The sequence below is a fragment of the Myripristis murdjan genome, chromosome 10 (assembly GCF_902150065.1).
Source record: "Myripristis murdjan chromosome 10, fMyrMur1.1, whole genome shotgun sequence".
In the NCBI taxonomy this organism is placed as follows: domain Eukaryota; kingdom Metazoa; phylum Chordata; class Actinopteri; order Holocentriformes; family Holocentridae; genus Myripristis; species Myripristis murdjan.
In genome coordinates this window covers 7198364-7214440 of record NC_043989.1, presented here as the reverse complement: position 1 = coordinate 7214440, position 16077 = coordinate 7198364, and the positions used below count along the sequence as shown (strand labels likewise).

The 16077-nt window shown below is 43.8% G+C and overlaps 1 protein-coding gene across 1 annotated transcript in view; it reads left to right on the top strand.

The window, feature by feature from the left end:
• Nucleotides 1-3015: 3015 nt before the first annotated feature.
• Nucleotides 3016-16077, top strand: part of cplx2b (complexin 2b) — a 61032-nt gene continuing 47970 nt past the window's right edge. Inside the window, exon 1 of the mRNA XM_030062073.1 lies at nt 3016-3085. The gene's annotated coding sequence lies outside the window, so the exon portion shown is untranslated. The remainder of the gene's footprint in view (nt 3086-16077) is intronic.

Genomic DNA, 16077 nt, shown 5'->3' with positions numbered 1-16077 from the left:
GACTGAGGTAAGGATTATTAGAGTCAGCTGATAAAAAAAATGGAATAAGCATGTCATGCAGTTTCACATCTTGTGCTATTATGTGAAAATTTCACATAAAAGGGCATTTTTGGGGGCAATTTTCATATTACAGTAATTTTAAGGGTGTGTTTACTCTTACATTCCTTTAAGTGCACTCCTATTCATTGTTTTCTGTGAATCAGTGGATTATCAGTGATCTATCCATCCATTTTTTCAAATACATCATAACTGAAGCTGCTTCTACTTTTGTGTGGGGAAAGTGGTGAGAATCGAGTAGTCTGCACTGATGTGACTGCAAAACAAAAAGCTTCATGATGTTCACCATGACCTAAACGATCACACTGGTCGTTTGTTCAGACCCTCTAATATGATCCTAAATTTGCGCCCCCTACCGACAGCAGGAGTTACGCCACAAGCTGTGGTGTACTTGCATTGAAAAGGTTGCAGTTTAGTTAAGTTTAGGCACGAAAAACATTTGGTTAAGGTTAGAGTAAGACGAAGGACCTTTGTTGTCATGGTAGCAATAATAAATATGCAGTAACGACACACCAGACTCGCTTCACATGGCAATCAAACTCCAGTCTCCTGGCTGAAAAACCTACTTAGGGGAGACCTAAACCAAAGTTACTATAGTGACCTAAAAGTAAACTAACTACTAAAACTAGGTGTGAAAAAAAACAAACATTTTAATTAACTAAAATAAAATTTTAAAAAACTCACCGGGACTATGTTGTGTTCTTACAAAACTAACTTTGAAATTAAAATATACACAAGGTGTCTTTAGTTTCAGTCTTTGGTCAAATTTACCAACAGCATGAGGAGGTGTTGCTGCTGATTTTTAGTGAGACACAGTGAAACTTAACTGAACTGAGCTCAAAAATTAAAAGTGAAATTTAAATAAAAACTACTGATGACAAATAGACAACTATAATAACTCTGTCCCAAACACTCCAAGTGCATGCGGACTTGTTATACTACGGCACGTCACTTCACTTTCCAACACGCCACATTGTTGTTATTTACACAAGCAGTAGAAGTCAAACATAACTATTGGTCATAATAATAAGCTGCTGGTATAAATGACCTGTGGGGTCATTTTTTGGATGGAGGAAAGTGTCGGGTTATCACAACCTGAATGTAAAAAGATGAGGCCGGCAGGTTGCCACCAGCAGTCCACACACTGCAGGGCTCCCCTCACATCTTTTGATGCCCCAGAGGAAACATCTGAGCCAAACAGCCGAGGGGAGCACCAGCTTCTCTGCACCGACGAGCGCGAAGATGAGACGCCGTATCAGCTGCTTTGTTGCATCATTCCTGCCTCAAAGCCAAACAGACAATTATTCTGGAGGTTCTCTACTCTCTTCTCTCCTTGCTGGGAGCTTACACATGCATATAGCGAGCATACAGGTGGCACTTTAAAAAAAAAAAAAAGAAAGAAAGAAAAAAGAAAAAGACATTGGGTTTACTGACGCCACCTCACAGGATTTCTGGGTAATGAAGTCCTCACGATTTAAGTTTCAAAGTAAAAGATTTGTTGCGTTCTTCCTCTGCATGTCATTGTTGCTGCTCTAAAATGCCTGTAATGCGCCTATTGCCTTGAATATTTCACTCTGGAGCAGAAGTTAAGATTGTTTTTGTCACGTTAAAGTTCGTTCAAGTGCAAACTGACCTCGCAGTGTTGTGAGCATGCCGGGCGGCTGTTTGGAGAATAAATGCAGCACCTGTCCTGTGTGTTTGCTCAGTGTATGTGTGTGTGTGTTCATGTGTTTGCTCAGTAATAAATGAGGCTGGTAATGACAGCTTAACAATGGCTGCATTAGTGTTACACCAGGCTTCATCAGAAACCCCCGGCTACACGACTCATTTGGTAAAAACACCATTAAGCATCTGAAGGACACAGACTGGCTGATACACCGCCATCTGCAAACAGCCACAGTACTTTTATTTATCACTACACACTCCCCTCTGATTGGCCAGCAAAGGCATCCTGATGCCGTTCATCTTTGCAGATCAAACTGCAAACTGTAGAATCAAAATTAACTATAGCTGTAGCTGTGGTTAGAAATGTACAATATTTGCAATAACGCTGCTTTATCGACTGAGAAAACCAAACTTGAGATTGTTGCTCAGAGGCTGGAGGCAAACTGGTTGAACTGGTTTCCACTTCTGCTCCGGTGTAGCCAGGGATGCTAACAGCAAACTTTTCTATTGCTATAGTTTTGCTTAAATATTGTTTATTGTAAGCTTGAATATGCTATAGTTTAAAACAAGAAAAAAAAAAAAGTTCTATAGGCTAATAATAAAACAAAGATGAAAGGTGTAAGTCAAAGCAACTTTATTTATTTGTAATGAGCAGAATAATGAATATCCTATGTGGGTTTAGACTGATCTATAGAAATTGAATTTAAAAAATCAGTTCAATTCTATGGATTCACTCTGTTTGGATTTATTAGGTGATGAAACCGAGTTTGCTGCACATTATGTATTCATAATGCACAGGAATAAATCAGCATGTCCTCGTCTAATCTTTCTAAAGTTGCTTAATGGATCATGTATAATACTATTAATATAGTATGAGTAAAATTTCTTCAGTTCTTCACTACACCACAGATACTGCATGGTACACACAGAAAGTGCTACAACAGCTCATTTGGCTCATTAACTGTTTTCTTTCTTTCTCTGAGGGTGTTTTTTTTTCAGCACCAGAAAGCTTGTTATGGTGCTGCTACCTGGAACCACGCTGATGGGAGATTTCCATTGGACCACACTTACAGATTTCCTGTGCTTATATAAAACGCTTTTTGTTTAGACTGTGTCGCCATGCTTGTCCTCCTTGCGTCTTGGAGGGGAAGGTAAGAGGAGCGGAGCGGCTGTGAGGTAATAGTGTGCAGGGGGGGCGGTAGAGAGACAAAGGGGGGAGAGAGAGAGAGAGAGAGAGAGAGAGAGAAAGAGAGAGAGAGTGTGTGTGAGAGAGAGAGAGAGAGACGGCGAGAGCATCAATCGGAGGTGGGCTGCAGACTGGTCGGGATCCGTTTCACCGCCTCGGTCGCTCCAGACGCATCAGGTCAGTAAAACCAAACGCACCATGCGCCAAAAGAAAAAAAAAAAAAAAAAAAAAAAAAAAAGACAGAAAACGCCTCGGGAAAAGGCGGCGGGGATGCTCGTTTTTGCCTGTTAGCCTGTCTTTTCTTGATCCTGAGGAGGGGAGGGTTGGTGGTGGTGTTGCTCGGATGGTGTGACTGGTGTGAAGATGGAGAGATGAGAGGAGGGAAGCGAGGATGAGGAAGATGAGGAGGGATGGGTGCGTACAGGTTGAGGCGTCAGCTGCGGGTTTCTGAGCAGGAGGAGACAAGAGAGATGCGGCTGCTGCTGAAGCTGCTGCTGCTGCTTTCCTCCAGCCAGCAGACGGTTCGCAGCCTGCAGGTATCAGTCAGCTCCACCTGGTAAAGTGGCTTAACGTGAGGAAGCGCGCAGGGGAGGGAAGGCACGGCTCCTCCAGCTCAGGGTTGCAGATTTTTTCCCCCCGTGGCTTCACGTGTCAAGGCAGACACCCCAATCCAAAATGAATGAGTGCAGATGCTTTTTCCCCCCCTCTCCACCTCACACAGGCCCACCTCTGTCCGTCCACTCCTCCGTTGCCTCTCCGTCCAGGTGATCAGCGCCTTGCCTGTTCCACCGCCATGGCGCGCTCCCGCCTGTAGGTGCGAAAGATGAGAGAAGCGTGTGAGCAGGAGGAGGAGGAGGAGGAGGAGGAGAGGAAGAGGAGGCAGTATATGTCGCGTTAGAAACCATTCACAGAAAGCAGCCCAGGGCTTTCAATGAAGTGCTGGATCACAATTATCCGGAACCCGTGTTTAATTTCTGTCTTATGCGGTGCCGCGCGTCCTTGTTGTGCATGTGTGTGTGTGTGTGTGTGTGTGTGTGTGTGTGTGTGTGTGTGTGCGTGCGCGTACGTGTTGCACGCGTGCTAAACAGGAGGATCTCACTGCCGATGGACGGCCTGAAATATTTATAGGTGCTAGTGCATTGATTAGCTTTATGGAGCCTAATACACGGGTGTGTATGTGTGTGCGCGTGCTTGTGCGTGAGAGTGTGTGTGCATGTGTCACAGAGCAGCAGTGTTTGAGACGTGATTGTGTGCGTGCGTGTATGTGTGTGTGTGTGTGTGTGTGTGTGTGATGCAAACAGCCCACTGTAGCCAATCCCATGCAGAGAAAAAGCTGTGCAGTTGTAACCTGTATAATAGTTAGACTAAAGGAAAATTCCCACTAAAACATTTTGTTCAGAACAGCTATTGGCAATGTGTATTGGGTTTCTGGGCCCATGTATCAGTGTATTTTTCTTGCCTTCCTGTGGCAAGCCGTAGGTAATGTTATGTCATGTCCACATATTGCCTGCAGTGGCGGTGCAGTTTGAGCTCAAAAAATGTTTCAGCGATCCAAAACAGCGATGTTAAATTTTACTGTCAATGCCCAGTGTTGTAGTGCTACTTTCAGAAGTGTGCGTGTGTGTGGTGGTGATGGTGTCGAGGTGCACTTCAGCTCATGTTTAATAATTCAAAATAAATGAGTATTTAATTATATTGTTGAACAACAATAGAGCACTACTTCATGACTTGCCTTTTTTGAGTTTCTTGAACCCTGCAGCTTTTCACTGGACAAAGCAAATATGAACATACTCTCATAAATTATCTACGACAGTGATGTCATACAGCACAATAATTTATGAAATCAGTTCAAGAAGAATAAAATGCAGTAGGTTAAGGAAAGCCTGTCGTATAAAAACTGACAAAGTGGGTCTGGGTTGTCTCGGCTATTCTAGTTTTTCTGCTTTCTGCTGAGCCAAGTTTTAACATACGGTTCAAAATGCCAGGACCTGAGTGCAGCTGTGTTACCTGATAAATATCGGACATGTGAAACATAAAGGTGTAAACGGAGGGACGTTGTGATGAGGTTTCACCGGGCTAAAGCCGCGCTCAAATTCTGCAGAGCTGCATGGAACGAGTAGATTACAGTTACAGTTGGCAAGCTGTCAATGTGTCAGCACATCAAATAAGCATTTTTTTTTTCTATTTCAACTTTTCTCTGCTCCCTTGCGCCCCCCTCCACCGACGTTCAACAAACATTCAGGGAGAAATCCAGCGCAGAAAATGCACAGAGATCAATTTGTTCGCCACAGGAGCGGCAGATAATCCAGAATGTAAAGCAGCAACAAGACAGGTTGGATAATTCGTAAGAAGACGGCTCGGTGTTTCTCGATTTGTTGAATTGTTGCCCTCTCGCTCTTACTACGCTCTTACTACGCTACTGCTGACTCACACCTGAATGCAACAAGTTCACACACCTCTGAGGTTGTTGAGAGCTGGGAAATCGGTAACTCAAGTAGAAGTGGACGAGGCAGGTTGTGTGAACGTAGCTACACACACACACACACACACACACACACACACACAAAAGTACAAGGTTATGAGAGCAGCAACCAGTGTTTGAGACATAGTGTGAAAAAAAAGACTGCTCACTAGACATTAACACCTGAAATACACTAGACATGGACACAGTGCATCACGTAGGCGGGGCAGAGTGTTTTTTTTTTTTTTTGTCTTGTTTTGTTTTGTTTTTTTATCTGCCACACCAACTGCATCTGTTTTGTGTGTGTGCTGTGTGCCAGCCGTTCTTTTCCCTGTCGGAGAGCCGCAAAGCCGCATGTAACTGCGCAAAAATGGCCATCCGCACTCTGTACTCAGTGTGTTCAGGGAACCCCTTCAACTCTGATTTTCCCTTAAACCTGCAACTAGCCGTTTCAAAATGTATTGACAATCCTGACACTAACCTGTGCTTTAAACCACTTCTAAGTTCATTTTTTGCTGTTTTCACTTCTTTTCTGTCTTTGCTGTCAAATTGTAGCCCCGCCCACTCCCCCCACCAACAAGATAGAACCAGCGCTCTCCCCCTCCCACTTTTGCCTCTTCAACTTCACTCAAAGCATCTCTGTAACCATACATTCTGCAGATAAACTCATCCAAATTTCACTTCTGATCATTCAAAGCGATCATTAACCTTGTCTCTGAAAGTTTGCTGCCTCACCGCATTTCCGAATTACAGGTCAGAGTCAAAATAATCCAAGTAAATGACCAAGACCGTTGTAAGAGTGAAACGTAGCCCCCAGTTCCATCCAAAAAATGTATTATTTTGCTTTTGTACAAGTGATCTACCTTGAACCTGGCCGCAGGACTAATGCTGCGTGTTTACAAACAGTTTGAGCTCTCAATACCCCCTAGTGGTCAGAAGTGATTACTGCAGCTTTAAATTTCTCCTTAAGGAGCAGCAAAGGTAGAAAAATACATTTATCCATGCTGTACCATAGTGACACTTATATAATCTATGTCTGCTTGATGCAACATTTCATTGAAGCTAAATCAAATACATGATAAGTTAAATATTCAGACCCAAGATGCCTTTGTTTTATGGCTCCACCATCAAACAGAAAATGATGTCTTGTCTACCACTTAATACACATTTCCCTGTTATTCAGCAGGACATATCTGATATCTTTCAAAACCTTGGGATCTCCACTAGATTTTAGAATAAACTGTTAGTTTGAGCAAAGCTTGCCCATGCAGCAATGGGAGTGGCAGAGTTGAAAAAGTTAGGACCACTTTAACTACAATTGCAATAATAAAGGTATATAGAATATACCATTATCAAGTGAATTTTGATAATGACTGCAGTTGCAGTTTTTCCAGCTTCTCTTATCTGCATTTTCATCACTTTCCTTCCCTGCAGCTTTACACCTGTGTCTTACCAGTCATCTGGAAAGACCCTCTGCGATCCTGAACAAATGCAGAAAGTCATTACATTTACATGCACACAAGAAATCAGACTGCTGAGAGGTATTGCAGGAAATCAACACATAAATACAGCACCAAAAGCCATTTACTCAAAACCCCGTATACATCTTCTTCCCAATGATCGTGTTTCCCCTCTGAGCCCCGATGATGCCCCTGCTGACAGAGAGAGAGCACCGGTCAGCCGGCCCCCGATGGGGACTTCCAGGAGCTTCGCTTCACTGCTCCAAAAGGTGGAGACAGGTGGCTGCAGATGTGGTTTTTGGTTTTTTTGGTATTCTTCAATGTATAGCATGTAGTTTTCACTCTCACCCCGATGTTGTACTGTGTGTACTTGTTTTGTTTATCCTGTCACTTTTCCTTATCCACTGACAAAACCTTTCAGAAATCGGTGTATCGGTTTACACGCCACAATAATCACGTTTCTCCCGGACAAATGTAGCTGCCTTACGCCCATTTCTATTAATCCTGTACCCTGATTATGGCAACCGTCTTTCTCGTTTACATGGCATTTGAGAAATCAGATAACTGCCGCATGAGGGCCAATAACCCAAATATTATGGTTCATGTAAACACAGTAAGTGAATCTCCAAACAGGATAACGGAAAAAGCACAAAGAAGGTCGGTACTGCCTGTGTGAGCAGCGCAACTGAGGTTAAAAGAGAGTTCAAAGTTCACGTCCTCTTCTGTTTAAAGTGTTGTTGACACAGAAGAGGCTGGTAAACATCAGCCGGCAGCGCTTATGGATGAAATTTTTGTTGACATTAAATCGACCCCCCCACTACGAGTCGAAGCCCTTTGCCTTTGTTTGCCTTCGTAAAGCAGAGATCACCGAGGCTCCTGTTATTATGGCGGAACTCGCAAAAAAAACGCTGTGATGTACCATTATAACTAATTACACTGCGATATTTCAACGTGCAAAAACCTGCACATCTTCACAGCAGATTATGAATATTATTAGGGTTGTGGCTGTCATCTCCGTATTGACTTCCTCCCATTGGTGCGAGAAAAAAAAAAAAATTAATTTCCATTGTCAGTGTTTATTCTCAGTAGAAAAATCTGGCATCTCTAAATGGATAAATGAATCCGCGGCATTGTGCTGGCGAACAATGAGCGTTTGAGTGACAGGAGCACAGAGAGACTCGGCCCATGTGTTGGCGTTCTCTGTCTGCCTGTCGCCCCACTGTTGCCACAAACAGACCGCTGTACTTGTGAGCAATCTCTCCACTGATATGCCATTAGTTCTCGTTAGTCATCCAATCTGCACACACTCACTCACAGCTGCTGTGTGTCAAGATGTTGCTCCCTGGCTCGCTCGTTATTCTGAAGAAATAAGTTGCAGGTTTGCAGGATCGGCGTGATGCAGGCCTTACCTCACAGTTTCTTGGGGCGGACTGAGGCCTGATGCAATGAAACGCAGGGTCATTCAAATTGACTGTAACTGTGCTGCATTTTGCTGAGCGGTTAGTCACATTTGGCCCCTTTTTTGTGTATCTGTCTGTGTACGCGTGTATTTGTTCGCAGCTAACCTCGCAGACCACTGGGCCTGTGAGACTGATATTTTTTGTGCATAGTTATGATTGTATGATTAAGGACCTCTCGTGCTTTTATATAGCAGCTGAGTGCTTTTGTGCTTTAGGAAACGCTCCTGTGGGTCGTATTAGAAGGTCGGAACAGACATAGATCTGCAGTGAGAATGTAATTCAATTCAGTTCAATTCAATTTTATTTATTTATATAGCCCAAAATCACAAATTACAAATTTGTCACAAAAGGCTTTACAAATGCATTATCCTCTGTCCTTAGACCCTCATATTGGATGAGGAACAACTTCCTAAAAAAACCCCTTTAACAGGGAGAAAAATAGGAGGAAACCTCAGGGGAGCAACAGAGGAGGGATCCCTCCCCAGGACGGATAGACGTGCAATGGATGTTGTAAGCACAGAAATCAAAACACAGACAACATAGGGCACGCACGGAAGCAGTATAACAAAAATTATAATATAAGAGAAGTAATGTAAACAACCAGCTAGGTGGGATTTGAACTGTTACTCATATACAGCTACTTCCTCAGGTGTTTTAAACCAGCATAAACACCAGAGAAGAAGAGACAGAATGCTAGTTTCAGTTACAGGAACTGGAATCAGATTTGTCTCATCTCCCCTGGTTCTCATCTCAGTTTTGGCTGGAGTGTATGACAGTAGCCTTGGTGTGTTGCTTGGCAAATGCATCCTGACGTTGTTATGAAGTAGCAGGCCTGCGTGGCGATAATATCGCACAAATTCAAACAACAGCAGCGCTGGAGGACACAGAGCTGCACACAAGCTCTGTTGTCTGCCAGTTAGGGAGGATGATGAATGGGCTCTCCAGTAGTTTGTTGAGACTGACAGGTGTGTGTGTGTGTGTGTGTGTGTGTTTGTGTTGGTGTGTATGTATGTTTGAAGGCCCCTCTCCCTGCATTTTGTTATGCTGCCACTCTGCAGGGACATGGCCACAGGGGCCGCCATACGCCAGAGAGAATTCATAAATTATGGATTATTTATAACTGCCTCTCCACCAGACGAACCTCAATCAAGCTGCTGGGAGACTTGCCCTTTCTATTTAGAATGAGTCCTGCTGTTTACATGCTGAGAGACTTCTTATTCTTATCACATTATTATTTTTTAAAGAGACTTACTCGGAGTCTTAGTTGGGGGGAAAACAACACGAGAAATGTCATTGTCTGTGTTGGAGGATTTATTCTGGTAGGCTCCTAGACTGCGCATGGCAATATAAAACATTCATAATCTCATAAATTATCTACAAATTGTGTCATGAGGAACTATAGGGTGCAGCGAGTTACTCAGGAAATGCTTAGCCTTATGGGAAAATGAGTCTAAGAAATCAAAGCAGGGTTCTTGTTTCTGAACATTTCAGTGCCAGTGTTTTGGCTGATGAGTATTTGATGATGAGGGTTGCTCAGGGTAACAGTGTCTACAGCAAAGCTGTCACCGTGTTAAATTTCACAGCTGTCAGGAAACACAAGAAGCTGCAGAGGGATTTTATATTCTACACAGCATGAGGACAGATGCAGAGGATCAGCAGACATAAAGGTGGGCGGTGCAGTTCAAAGATCTTGAAGAAATTATCACTGTTATCGATTATAGACTAGATCAGTATTGAGTATTGAGTCCAGAATAGAAATAACTACAAGACATACATAGTTTTCAGCTTAGCAGACACAGGCTGCAAGGCTGGGTGGTATTCAATGTGCAGAGTCAGAGTGACTTACACGAAATACAGGCAAAGCCCTGGGTTTCTTGTTTAACGCTGAGAAGCCACTCAGCTATGAAACAGTTTCTCAAAGTCCTTCAGAAAACTCAGACCTGTTGTTCCCCACCACTCACTGTGCAGAAGAGGAGGATGTAGCTGTTATGACAATACCCATTAATTTTCAAAGTTGCCTTCCTGAAGCCACGAGTTTCCCCGCATGGTCGTTACCACCTTGTAATTTCTTGACGCCGGAAAACATGCAGAAATCCCAAATTTGGACAGTAGGATGCAGGGATGGATAGATGTGTGTGTCTTTACTCTGCATGGTGCCATAATTTTCAAAATGAACATCAAAGAACATCTGAGAAGACCTGAAACTAGTTACTGAGACAATAATCACATTGGAAAAATGTTTATTGAGGGATTAAATAAAAAAGAAGTGTTCTTTTTTCCAGCCATGTAGACACCATATGGCGGCCGAATTGTACGTAAAGAGACTTTTGCATTGGCGACAACACTCTGCTCTGGTTTGTGACCAGCAAGTTGCAGCAACTAGATTGTAGTCCCATTCTTTCTTTCTTTTTTTTCCCCTTGAATTGACGTAAATACCACAACAGCGTCAGATTGGCAGCTTTGTAGCACCGAGACGCCTCTCTGTCATGTCTGCACCGCCGTGACCCTCGATCTGCTGCGGTTTCCTAAATCATGCTGTGTGACCTTATCAGCAGCGACTCTCAGACGACTTGCAGACATACTGACGGACTGAAAGACGCTTACAAAGACTGTGGCATTTGTGAATGTGCCGAAGCGTCGGTGGTCGGCACTTCCACTGATATTACAACATATCTCAATCTGCTGCAGATCCCAGAGCTTTTCGCTTCCATCCTTGGTGACATTAAAAAGTGACACTCGAAGGCCCTGTATCATTATTCATGTCTTGTGAATTTATTTTCAGATGTACTATGACTCAGGGTATGTGGATAAGTTTAGTTCAAAGTTGAACTGAAGTAGATAACAAATGTGAAGACGACCATCAATCCAATGGCCCATTTTCCCAAAAACAAATGCCAACTGCTCCCAAGTTAGGCTGAATTTTGCATCCCTGCTGAGAAATTTATTCCCCCCCGTTTACCCTAACCTTCACTTGAGGAAACCCCTGCCTAAACTTAACTAAATTTACAAAGCAGGCATTGGGGTTCCGTAATGATGGGCCTTTGGACCAATGAGCAGCCCCCGTTATAACAGGAAATACATTTCATGAGGCCTTCACGCACTCAAACGCAATCACAAATGTCTTCTCTGACCATGTATTTATATAAATGGAAGAAAATCTTAATTCCTCTGATGCAGGATCTTTGAAGACATCCAGTGACAGATTGATGGGCTGTGATTTCGGCTCCGTGGCATTTCTCAATCCGTGCTAGCCATGATGGACACTGGCTCCTCTGCTATATACCTCAATCTCTTCTCAGTAGCTTCTCCGGTCACACGGTGCGACCTTGCCGTCACTGACACTTGGGAAGACACGGAGACACACCGCCAGATCGAAAAGCTATTACAGAGCCTCGCTGCTAGCGGGGAATCAGTTCTGGCTACAACGGCTGTTACCTAATCCAGTGGCGCTGTTGTCAGAGGGGGCCGACAGTGGCCGGATGGAGTGTTTAATCTAGTTGAAATGCTATGCAGATAAAGCCGTGCGAGCTTCATGCCGGGCTGCGAGCAGGCTCAGCCCAGCCTTATCTACCCTCCGCAGACCGGCTCGGCTGGAACGGGCCTTAGCCGCCAGGAGTTGAGGCTGTTCAGGCTGAGCTCGCCCGCCCATGAGCGCGCACGAGGATGCTGTCACGTGAAGATCTGTGAGCATGAACATGTGATGCAAAAAGTGGAAAATATACTGTACATGCATATGCAGGGTAAAAAATGAAGACCAAGGGGGTATCTGTTGCCCCTTGATCTCTGTTTTAGGAGTTTTGGTCCTTTTCAGGGACAGTTATATTATATTATGAAAGACAACATTTGCTTTACATTTTGGCAAATAACTGTTCAGTTTGTACCTCTAAGATGTATTTTAACTTCTTTCTCACAGACCTAAGCTGGCCTGACAGAGGACTCAGTTCATCTTCACTGCTCCAATGTTCATTTTTTCCATTATTATTATTCTTTTTTAAACCATATTTGTGGCTCTTTTTTGTTGCTGCAGTGGTTTGTGCTGGTTGGCTTCTTGCCCTCCTTCTGTCTGTTTGGTGCCAACACTTCCTTCTGCTTCAGGCTGCACACTCGGTTGGTTTCTGATCACCAAACGCTGCATGTTTCTCAACCTCAACACACTGCAAAGACCTGGCCAGTTAGAGACTCCTGCACGTCACCTACGGTGCCCTGCAGGGCACAAGTAGTCACATTTACACAAATTACAACGTTACAACGTAGGGTAAAAAATGTGAACAGACTCAAAAGCAAAATTTTGCCTCAGATGACTTGAAAAAACAACAACTAAATTTGTGTAAATGGAATGACTCAACAGCTCAGTTTCAGGCTACAGGCACACACACACACACACACACACACATGCTTACAGTGCTGGGTGTTTAGGGTGAGGCTCCATAGTTATGACATAAGCTAATTAGGAGCCTGAGGAGAGAGGAGGAGGAGGAGGAGGAGGAGGAGGAGGAGGAGGAAGGGCAGAAAGGGCGTTCCAACTGACCTGCTGCTACTCAGTAAAATCATCAGCATGAAAAATCATTACAAATCAAAGAGCCTGAAAAATCTACACAACACCAGAGTCCCCATCAGTCTACAGGCATCACAGTTAAATTAGCACTTTTATCCAGTTTTGAGCAGCATGCAGCTCGGAGCCATTGCACTCTCCAATCAACACTGGTTGACTCCAAATAACTCTAAAATAAACACTTATGAACACTGGAAATTTTGCTGTGTGTATGACTTAGACTCACTGCAGCTGCAGTTTGGTATCATGATTGATTTTCAAGCTCGGGGAAAAAAAAAAAACCCACACTACTCAGCAGAAATTACCAGTGTTCACAAGTGTTGATTTAACACTAGAGTTAATTGGAGGGTTTGTTGTCCAATCATGGAGCTGAAATGGCTCTGAGGCAGCTGCTCCAAACTGTCGAAAAGTGTTAGAGGAGCTCTGATGGGTGTGGACCGACAGAAACACTGGTGTTGTGTTGATTTTAAACACTCGGTTAAATTGACGCTGCTGATTTTACTGTGTCGATTCACCCCAAAAGCATATATGTGCAAATGGAAGTAGTTGAAACAATGTTGTGGACAGTAAAGGCTGATTTATGTTACCAGCCTTTATGCTCCTTTTTTTGCTCCATTTTGTGTTCACGGTGCCGACGGTGTCTGCAAACAGAAGGCCATTCATGGTTCGTGCGGTTGAAATGACAACAAACCGCACATCAGCAGGTGCGTGGCGCGGCTACAGAGCCTTATTTTGACTACCGTGCAGACCTTAATTGTGTCCTTCTGCCGTTTGCACAGTTCACGCCTTGGACACCTAGGTCAGCGTAGTTCAGCCTTGGGAACGTTTGGTTGCTTTGCTGGATTCTGTCTGAATGAGCTCTAAGGGTGTCATGTGCAGGATGGGTGGAGAAATTTACCTTAAACTCCGATGAGCCAGGACGAAATTCCCAGCTCATAACAGCGCATGAAAATTCTTGCTGCAATCTTCCCATTATTCATGTCCATTCCTCTGCGTTTGAAAGGGTGAAGGGGTGTAATAAAAACCTCAGTAGTGTATGTTTATATGTAATTGCACTGAATAACTGAAATGTAGGTGCTGGATTTGTTACTCAACCCTTTGCTGAAAAAAGCAATCACACCTCTGTAAACCGTTACTACCCAAGGCTGATGACGGTTAACGAAGGCTGAGTGTTGTTTCCATCATGTTGAATGTGTAAAGACCAACAAGAAAACATTAGCAGCACCTTGAGCGGCCTGTGATTAATGCCATCTTTAACATCTTCAGAATTTTTTCCTCTGAAGAATTGCGCTCTGCCATTCAGTTTTATTTTCACCATTATTAGTGGGGTATCGTCTTATTTTTAAATTATTAATGGTTCATCTGTAGCACAGTTTGGCTTGAGAAAAATGTACAGTATTCATTTTTTTTTTCCAGTTTAAGAGGAGAAGGCAGTTGGCCTAAGCAGCATCATTCTGCACAAAAAAAAGAACCGATGAAAAAATACTGTCACTACAATTTAGTGACCTGATGATGCAGAGTCCTGTTACCCTTTTTAGTCAAGGGTAGCTGCCTTATGCTAATTAGCTTAAATGATGTACTGCGGCTTGCACTCTCTGACCTCTTAGAGAGTTTCGGTGCTGACTTCAAAAATTGCACTTTGTGCTTAAGGAAAACGCCTCCATGTGACCTCAGCCTAATGCAGCAGAAGCACCCTGATTTTTAATCTTCTCGCTTTTATCAAAGCTCTGATATCTCTATATATCTGTTCTGTGACTGATCCTTTACCCAGCACGACAGCCCCGATGCAGTCAACCCCGCCCGTCTGGTGCTCTCGGCGGAATAAAACAAACCTGTGTGTGACCCGGCTCTGCCCTCGGCTTGTGCCTTTACTAGTGAGCATGTTGTTGTTATTGCTGGTGTTGACGCTGAGACTTGAGCGCTCTCCTCCCCCAAGGCGTCTGCCTGCGTTATCGCTGCCACTGTAAGCACTCGACTGAGCCCCGAGAGAGAGAGAGAGGGAGAGAGAGAGAGAGAGAGAGAGAGAGAGAGAGGGCTTTTCTCATTTCTCTGTTTTGTGCCTCTTTGTCTCCTCTCTCCTCCTCCGTCCTCCTGCCTGTGACCCAGAAATCGATCTCAGCGCGACATCTTAAAAGGAAGTCTCCAATCCTAAAATGCATCTGGAGGAGAGAGGAGTGAGGAGTCATCAGTCATCTATCACTTTAATTTAAAAAAAAAAAAAAAAAAGATGACCGGTTCCAGACACTGGCCGATGTCTAGCCCTAATAGTAATAACTGTAATTGTACAGATTCGGTCAAACACAGTCATGCACACTTGTGAAATCTGATCAGAGTATTGAATTACAGTCAGGTTAAGGTCTTCCCATAAGCAAGCAATGTCATATTGATCCATTCTGCAATAGATATGTAATCAATCAAACAGCCTCATAGCCGTGATATTGAAGGTGGACAACGCTGATCTGATTTTGAATAAAAACAACATCTGGATGCCTGAGCAGCCTACATACCATGAACCTAATCGTCCTGTCCTTGTGCCGTCTCCTCTGCACAGCACACTGACACTAATTCCCACCAACTCTGCCTGATAAATCAATCGAGACTTGGATCCTGAGAGACAGAGAGGTGTGGAGTCGGGCAGAAATAGAGACCAAGAGGGAAAGGAAGGCGGAGTGAGAGAGAGAAAGCAATAGGGAGAGACAGCGAGGTGTCAAGGCAGATGCTGAGATCTAAATATATATATATATATATATATATATGTAGAGAGAGAGAGAGAAAGCGAGAGAGAGAGAGTGAGACAAGGTGAGAGGGATTGTAAGTGAGAGGCTGAAACTACGAGTGCAGAAGCCAGGGAGAGATAAATTAAGGGGAAAAAAAAAAAAAACTGAGAATGACAATATGTGACACACGTGTCCGAGAACGACACTTGGAGAAAATGTGGATGAGAAGCAGAAGTGAAGAAGCGACAGAGACGTGTCGCCCTCCACGAATGAGGCAGGCGCTCCTCAGCCCAGTCAGAAACACGATGCATCACAGACTGAACGTGCCATGCAACTCCGTGTGAGGTGAGCTTGGACAGGCGGCTTTCATTCGTTAGCATTTTGCTAGTGGAATCCAATGGAACCGCAGTTAGCATTATGTCGTAGCGTGAGAATACTATTTTCATGATGCAGCTAAAGAAATTGTCATGCACAGCGGAGCATTTTATATTCTCTGATAAGACTGAGTAACAGCAGTAA